Raw genomic sequence first — 8,971 nt, forward strand, 5'->3', positions numbered from 1 at the left:
TGGATCATGAAGAGCCTCATATTCCAAGTGAAATAGCTTCAACTTGATCCTGAAATGAGGTGCCCTGAGGGACTTTAAAGATATCAAACAGGGCTTTAGAAGGATCATTAGGAAAGCAGCATGCTCATGAATGGGTTGCAGGGGATCAAACCTGGAAGGAGAGGCCTGTTAGGGGCTGTTCATTCATTCATTCATTCATTCATTCATTCATTCATTCATTCATATATTTATTAAGGACCAATGACGTACCAGGCACCTTGAGAGAGTAGTTGATCATGCTGGAGGTGGGGATCAGGTGAGAAATTGAGGAGCCTGCACAGTTTTCGTATGAGCGGTAGGATGTGAGGAATGTAGAAGACTTGCTGATTTCTGTTCTTTTTCTATATTCTGTTTGCATTCAGAGGCAAGTCCTTCCCCATCAGTCCTCAACTTCATCATCTAACGAAACTTGCTCTCAGGAAAATTCTAATAAACTTTGAGCTTTAGTGGATTTCTCCTCCCAGAAATACCTGTCTTGAAGCAGTAAGCAGAATCCTTGAGTCCCTGGAAGGAAGTCCTGATGGTAGATTTCCAGAACTCAGTAAGAAGGATCTACATTTTAATCAGGATCTCCTCCATGTAAGAGGGCACCTGCTTCACCACCCAGGACAACCCTTCATTCCAGGCAAAGCAGTGAATAACCAGTTTGATCTTGGTGTTCCTTGCTCCAGCCAATCTCCCAGGACCCAGGCTTCTCATCTCTTGCCCAGAGTATCTCTTCTTGCCCTGTGTGTGTGTGCGCGCGCGGATGTGCATGCACACACACACACACACACGAGTCACGCAGGGTCCTTATCCCAGGAATTTTTTTCCCATCACAAAATTAAATACCTCTGCCCAGGAAGGACAACATGCTTTATGAAGGCAGTTCCAGAAATCTTTCAAATTGTGTCATTATAGGGGTAGATGCATGCCAGGCATTTCCGGAGATGGCAAACTGTTCTTACAGTAAGAATGAGCACAGAATTTCAAGATTCTGGTATGAACTGATTTACTTTCCTTCCTCTCTACCTCAAAATCTCCTGCTGTCATTTCTCCCCTTTTCCCCTTCCCACTAGCCTCTCCACCCATCTCAAGTCTAAGCCCTTTCTTCACCTGTGCTCTAGATACTGGCATCTATACCTTCAGGAATTGCCTTTCAATTTTTTCTCATAGATTTATTTTCTCTTTAATTTTTATTTATGTTTATTCTCCTTTTATTTTCTCCCTTGCTTTCATATTCCACTTCTCTCTCTCCCTCCTATCGACAAACTTGCTTTGGTCACCCTTACCTTCCTTTCAAACCTGGTGTCCCCTCAAGGTCTTAATCTAGTCATTCTCCTGCCACTCAATAGTGTTCTGTTCCTTACCTCCCACATCCTTTATATTATCTCCATGTAGTCTTGCTTCTACCCAACTAGCATCCTCCCTACCCCTAGCTCTCCTGAAACTGCTGCTTACTTTCCTCTTGTCAGATTCAACCACAGTTCTAGTGGTCTCCTATAAGTAAAAACAGAATACATTTAAGACATTTGGAATTTGCCATCTTACCAGATGGGTAATATTTACAAAGCACTTAGTGGCTCTGTGCTCATTTTGTCATCTACAAAATGGGCATAGTAATGATCCTGACTCTTATCTATAATGCTGGACTGAAATGAACTGTATGTAAACAGGTTTTGTAAACTACAAATTGCATTTCAATTATTAGTCATTATTACTGTCATACTTGCCTTTTCTAGCAATCAGCTCTGCTGACCACTCAATTTTTATTGCAGTTTTCCCCAGCCTGAGCTTCTATTACACAATCCTCTGCCTCCTGACCCTCCGACCCTCCTTCTCTGACTCCTTACCTCTTTTCTAAAAGGCCACTAAAAGAGAGAATCCCACTGAGTTTTGTCACCAGTCCTTTTCTGGATTCTCATCCAACCCCACAACGTTAGCTACCCTCTATGTACAGATCTTCAACTCCGGCCTATCACCTCTCTAGAAGTCCTCACACTTTGAACTGTACCAACACAAAACGAAAAAAATGAACTGATTTTATTTCCCAAGACTGAACAGGCTTCCTTGTTTCCTTATTGCTCTTGAAGGTACCATCACTCTCCTACTTCTACATCTTCCAAGATGAAAAGACCAAACATTTGATGTCCTCTGGATTTCTTCTAAGTTTAAGCAGTGAAACAGCCTACACCAGCGTATTGGTAATCTATTGCTGGATATTGAAGAACCCCAAAACATAAGGTTTAATTCAGTAACTATTTAGTTCAATTCTGTGTATCATTCTACGGGTCTCACCTGGACTCACATGTGCTTCTGGTCAGTTAGGCCACTTGGCTTCTGAGGTTAGCTGACTACTGGCTGGGGAAAGGAGGAAACTGGACCACATGTCTGTCACAATTAAGGAAGCTATCCTGGGCTCATTCACAGGGCTGCTCAGGGTTCCAAGAGCAGCCAGAGAGCAAGCTCTGATACCCAAGCACTTTTTTAAGTTTCTGCCACGTTTGCTATTATCTCAATGGCAAAGCAAATCACACAGCCAAACTAAGAGTCAGTGTTGGGAGGGTGTTACCAAAGGGTGTAGAGACAAAGAAGGAAACATATATAAAAGGAAGAAACTGAGGACATTTTTGCAACAATGTCAATCAGTCAACCTGGACATCTAATGCATACAAGTTTCAATTTCCCTGGCATGGACTCTCCAGGAAAACCTCCCTACAGAGCATTCATCAAAATACTTCATTAAAGGTTTCTAATGAATGCTACTTCAGCCCATGTGGTTCAGCCCTTTCTGAAATATTAGCTGAATAGTAATATCATTGCTGGCTAGGTGTTCTGTCACAGAATACTAATCGTCACTTCCTTACATTCCCTCAATGCATGTCATATAAGCCTAATACCCTACAAAGGCAGAGTATTCTGAGGCTTGGAAACAAAACCTCAGAAAATACAGCAGGCCTCTCATCAAGGTAATATTGTCTCTAAACATGAAGTCTCAACCCAGGGTCGAATCCAGCCCCAGTGGGTAAAGAGGCCCAGGATTACTACCAACGTCATTAGACCTGACTACCAAGGAGCAGACCAAGCCTCACCTCACAGATTAGACACATGTATCATTTAGTTGTGGGTGCCCCAGATGGCCACACTGTGTGAAGGCCGAGGTCTGGGAGAAGAGGATGGGGAGCAAGGTTTGCCTTGCACACAGGGAGACAAGGCTATGGTTCCTGACCTTAGGCATCTCATCAGTGTGGTGCCACAGAGAGCTGCTGTGGGGCTTCAGAGATGAGAAAGCTCTTGGTAGGCCAGAGTTGTCAAGGCAGGCCTCAGGGGAAGTACAGGATTTAAAATAAGCTTTGAAAGAAGAGGAGAGAGGTTGTCAGATGGGGGATGGGGAGTGGGGGGAAGAGCATTAAAGGAGAGATGAGTGTGGTGAAGAACAGTAAGGCTGGTTTGCCTGGATAAAAAGGCATTGGCAGGGGAGGGCAGGAGATAAGCTGGACAAATAGTGTGGACCCGACACAGATGCTCTCATTGCCTATCTGATAGTCTTCATTTAACAAGTCTTATGTTCTTGACAAGACAGAGAATGAGGAAAGTGTTGTGTGAGGAAGGTCAAGTTGGCGACAATGAATTACAGGGCACTGAATTACAGGAGAAAAGAAATGAAAGCAGGGATATTAGTTAGGAGATCATTAGATAATCTAGAAGTAGTCCAGATAAGTTAGAACAGAGAACAGAAAGAGGAAGGGGCATATCCCACAGAAATTATAAAGGAAAGATTTTAATTTTCTACTTCATTTCTACATCCCAGAGTTCAATTCTGGAGCAAACTATCCATTCCTCGAAGACTGTGAAACAACTTGCCAAGAGGGCTAATTATATCAGTGTAGAAAACCAAGGCAGATAAATTCACATTCTCCAAGTGAAGAATTTGCAGGAATTTTTTTTTTTTTTCTGATTTGACCATTTGGGAGAAAATTCTTCGTCTCTCCCTTGCTTCATGTATAAATGTAGCCCAAAGATTATCATGCAGTAGAGATAAAAATGGAACATTTTTGATACTTAATCTTGTAGCTCAAGCAAGATATGGTGCTAGATTATGTGTTCAATTCAAATTACAAACAGGTAATAATAACCAATCTTTACAGAGTTGCCTCACTCAATGTTCACAACACTGTAAGGTTAGCAGCACTATCATTTCCATTTCATAATCAAAGGAACTCAGAGAAATTAAGCATTTTTCTAAGATCACTCATTTATATGAGAGTGGAAATTTGAATTCAGGTCTTCTGACTTCAAAGCTTTCCCCCATACCACTAAATTTTCAATCCAACATTGCAAAGCAGAGGTTTGTTCTCTTTAAAGAATCAGAATTAAATGATCAGAATTATAGGTGTTTGTTCTCTTTAAAGGACCAGGATTTTAGGATCTAGGCTGATGAGTCTTGACATTTCCTTAATGTAACATGTTAATTCTTTATTTAAGAGAGAACAACTTGTGATTTTCTTCCATTGGTGGGCTAGACAGATAATAAAAATGATAGCAAAGGCTATTAAAATTTATATGGAGACTAGCATGGATTGGAATAACTACAAAGTGAATTCTTTAAGCTGCAAGAGAAAGGTGGTGAAATAGCACAATATGAAAGAAAACTCTCCTTTAGCTTCAGATGACTAAATATGCCATCAAGAGGCTGCTCAATTCTCGAATGCCAGTATTTTCTGACTCCTCTAAAACCTATTTTTAATGCAAAATATCAAAATCAGCAGGATAGTAGGTGTCCCAAAATGTCTTAATTCAGAGAATTAGTGTTAACTGAGCCTGATTAGCTCCATTTATCTCTAATTAATTACCTTTATCTAATTAGACACTTTGTTTCCGGTAGACATGGAGTCAAGTAGACTAGATTATTAGTGTAGTCATTGTGCCTTTACAAAATCCTGAAATTAATGAAACGTGCAAAAGAATCTGCAGTTCTAATTGCACAGGTGTTGCCTTATGGCAAAGCTTTATCATCTGATTACACCAAGGGGTTATTAGTGACTTTTTATATAGAGGATGAGCCTATGAAATGTACCTTAGCAACAGCTCATTAGTTTAGGGTTGTTACTGTATTATTTATTACATTCAGCCTTCCCCATTATCTAGATTGATTCATGGACCTATATATTTTTTCCTCTCTTCTGGGCAGAAAAAATAAAATAAAATAAACCATCATTATGAAGAGTCCAGATGCAATGTGGAAAAATGCAAGATGTGTTCATCAGCTACAATTTGACTCTAAGAAAGAATGCTCTAAAGTTACACGAGATCTGAATCAAATTTATGGGGGGGGGGTGTTCTATGGGGAAAAAATTTAAATTACTGATTAGTATGGAATGATTCATAAATGTGATTTAAAAAAAGCATGTGGCTATCCCCAATATCTTTGTATAACTGAACAGGCATATCAAGGTATGTGGAAACAAAAAGCAAAATGTTTTTACACTAAAATGTATTTATTTTTTTCACTTTACACGCTTCTAAAACAGGCTAAGGAGAGATCTCCACAACATTTATAAAAATCCATCTCTTATTTTACTTTTTGCTTTTTTTTTTAAGGATAGATTTGTTACCAGGGAGGGAAAACTAACAAATTATACAATCTAGCTTTGCTGAAAAAGCAAGATTTCAATGCCTGCATACAAAAATGAAAAGTTCTTTTTCATGGCAAGATTAGGCATCTGTAAAACACTAAAATATCCCAACCTCTGTATTTTCATTTTTTTCCCTTATAACCATTTGAAGAAGCACTATTTTTCACAATCATAGAGTAATTAAACAGCTAGAAGTAAATCCAGCCACAATCCTATTCTAACGTACAAACATGTTTATTGACAAAGCAGTAATTCTTTTAAATAATTTGTCAACATAAATATGTCAAATGTGTTTTAAAATCATTTCTCCCTCTGTTCCCCAACAAAAACTCCTCTACTGATAAGAGCCATATATTGCTGTTCACTTACTGCTGAATCTAAACTAGTGAAATGATAACGGGTAACTGTTTTATAGAGCAGGACAACTAATTTGAGTGGTAATAATGAATATTTAATGATCCTCCTTTCAAGCATGAACATATAACTTTTCATGTATTCCCTACCAAAATTATAACCATTAATCTAAAAATTATAGTTGCAACTGAAATAATAGGCAGGAATTATAGATTATAGCCAAGTTGGAATATTGCATAAATATTCTGTATAAACACAAACACAGGGGCACGTAGGGAGCTCCAGTCTTCTGTTTTCATGCAATCTGAATCATCTCTTTGAAATGTACGGAAGCTGCATGATTAGTAGAGAAGATATTTGAATCCAGATATAAAAAGGCTATTAGTTCTATCAATAAGGAAGTACAATAGCCAAGGTCATTCTCACTCTTCACTAGCTCACGTTTTCCAAACAAAAATAACATGTATATAAAAATGTGCCCCCTTTAAGGGTAATACTAGAATGTCCTCTTTAAATCAAGGAAACAGTGAACATAAAATTTATCAGAAAGGCAGAATTTTATATTTTAAATTCCATCTTTTTATGCATTTAATTTTCCCAATTATGTACCTCTACCAGAAACCACAAATGTGACTTTGGGAAAAGAGATCTGAAAAAAAACACATACAGTGCTTTAAAATGGGCTTTGTTCACTGACAGAAATAATTTTGGTTAAATTTTCACATTATACCATTCCTAGTTTTCAGTGAGATGTGCATAGTTTCATATGCCTGCAATGTTGCAAAGAAAACATATCTGCCTTCTTTCCTGGTTGGGTTTTCTTTCCTTATTACAGGAAAACCAGTGCTCTTGTGGTCACAGATATCCAATTTTACATCAAATCTCAGGGCTCTGTATTATTTTTTTAATTGTTTTATTTTATTTTATTTATTTTTTATTTTTTTTAACGTTTTATTTATTTCTAGGAGACAGAAAGACAGCGTGAGCAGGGGAGGGTCAGAGAGAGAGGGAGTCACAGACTGAAATAGGCTCCAGGCTCTTGAGCTGGCAGTCAGCACAGAGCCCGATGCGGGGCACGAACCCACGAACCGCGAGATCATGACCTAAGCGAAAGTCGGACGCTTAACCGACTAAGGCGCCCCATATTTTTTAATTGTTTTAAAAGGTACATTGTGCCTATAAAAATAAAAACTGACAATGTGGAAAAGGGAAGCCAGTAAAATCTCCACTTTTTCCCAGTTGTGAGACTCTTCATCAGAAAGTAAGTGTCCAGTTGAATGGCACATCATTACAGCACCAGCTCATCAACAAGGTTTTGCCTCTTTAGTACTCCAGCTTACAGGTCACAGTAGCATGTGTTGGGTCACATTCTACAAATGTGTACATACTCAGCCAACACATTTCTAATTGAGCAGGTGTTCTTGACTAAAGCCAAGGCAAGATCAAATGAGAAAAAGAATTCCAAATGTCCTTCATAAACTGTAAAGTGCTTCAGAAATATAAAATAGTAACACTGCATGACACTTAGGGTACTAAGGATACTACATCAGGATACTAAACTCCTGATGATGCTTCATTTGTTCACTTCAGCAACCTTGTTATTGTCCCTACACAGACATGGCAGTTAGTCAATAAAATCTTCGTCTTCCCAGGGTTCTTTCCTGCTTTCCATTCTAGATTTCTTCTTTTTCTTTTTAAGTGTTTATTTGTTTACTTCTGAGAGAGAGAGAGAGGCCGAGAGAGAGGCAAACAGAATCCCAAACAATCTCCATGCTATCAGCGCAGAGCCTGATACAAGGCTCGAACTCACAAACTGTGAGATCATGACCTGAGCTGAAGTCAAGAGTTAGACGCTCAACCAACTGAGCCACTCAGTTGCCCCATTCTGGATTTCTTCTGATGCAGAATTCCTACCAAAGAATGTACACCAAGTATCATGTCTTAGCAAATTCATTTTGTTATATGCATATACATAGGCACTGAATATAGTATGTTAGAGAACAGGTTAACAAGTAACAGGAAGTTTATATATCTTTATCATTTAACCTGAGTTTTAGAGCCTCATTCATCACTTCTTTGTACCAGCTGTACCAGCTCACCAAACTTCCTCAGAAGAGCTAGAGACCAAATTCCTTAGCACCCAGTGGCTCAAAGCAAATATAGAACATGATAGCAGAACACAAGAAGTAATGAGATAGACCGAAGGCACACATCAGGCAGACAATTTGGGAGTAAGGAAAGGTTTTTTATTTGTTTGTTTCATTTAAGGAATGGGGAAAACCTACTTCGGACAGTGGGAGAAAAAAAAAAGCTGCAGTTGGGAGTCTTTTTAACACACACAGAACAGGTTAATATTGTGTTAAAAATACGTTTATGAATTAGATGGCTGGATAATGTGAAGGGAGGGCACCCAGAATGAAGACATGGAACCTAATGTGCTCAAATATCCTCTCTTGTCTGAAAAGTTGTCTGGAGAGTAGTGCAAAGCCTCTTCTTCCTCTCAGGCCTGACGCGTCTGCTGCCGTGCTGTCCTCAGCAGCGCCGTGGGGTGGTGACTAATTGCCCCCGTAAATCACCGAGCACCACTGTGCTACTCCGTTTATTTTTCTGACAGTAATTTAGTGCTTGCTCTTTCCCACACTTGTCATTCCGTGTTTTTCCTCACATTAGAAGCCTGTAGAAAAAGGACAGTAATTAACGGTGCAATACATACTCATGGAAGCTCTTTCATCATATTGTGATAATTGTGCTCCTTGTCTGTCAAGGTAACCTCTCAGTTTCCAAGCTTCATACAGCACTATTTGTCAACTCTAAACTGAGGACACCATTTTGACTGGAGCTGAGCTGCTTCCAACTAGCTTTCCTGTTTGTCCAAAGAGGAGGTCATTTATATTTTAGGCAATGTGTCAAAAATTTTATCCCCACAACAAGATAAAAGAGTTATGATAAAGATATACCTAGAC

The 8,971-nt window shown here is 39.1% G+C and overlaps 1 long non-coding RNA gene across 1 annotated transcript in view; it reads right to left on the minus strand.

Annotated features, from left to right (window-relative positions):
- Positions 1-8,362: 8,362 nt before the first annotated feature.
- The window catches only part of LOC120234563, a 4,341-nt gene continuing 3,732 nt past the window's right edge, over positions 8,363-8,971 (minus strand). Inside the window, exon 2 of the long non-coding RNA XR_005529128.1 lies at positions 8,363-8,682. This is a non-coding gene — a long non-coding RNA (uncharacterized LOC120234563). The remainder of the gene's footprint in view (positions 8,683-8,971) is intronic.

The sequence above is a fragment of the Hyaena hyaena genome, unplaced genomic scaffold (genome assembly GCF_003009895.1).
Source record: "Hyaena hyaena isolate Hyena2069 unplaced genomic scaffold, ASM300989v1 scaffold_111, whole genome shotgun sequence".
Lineage (NCBI taxonomy): Eukaryota > Metazoa > Chordata > Mammalia > Carnivora > Hyaenidae > Hyaena > Hyaena hyaena.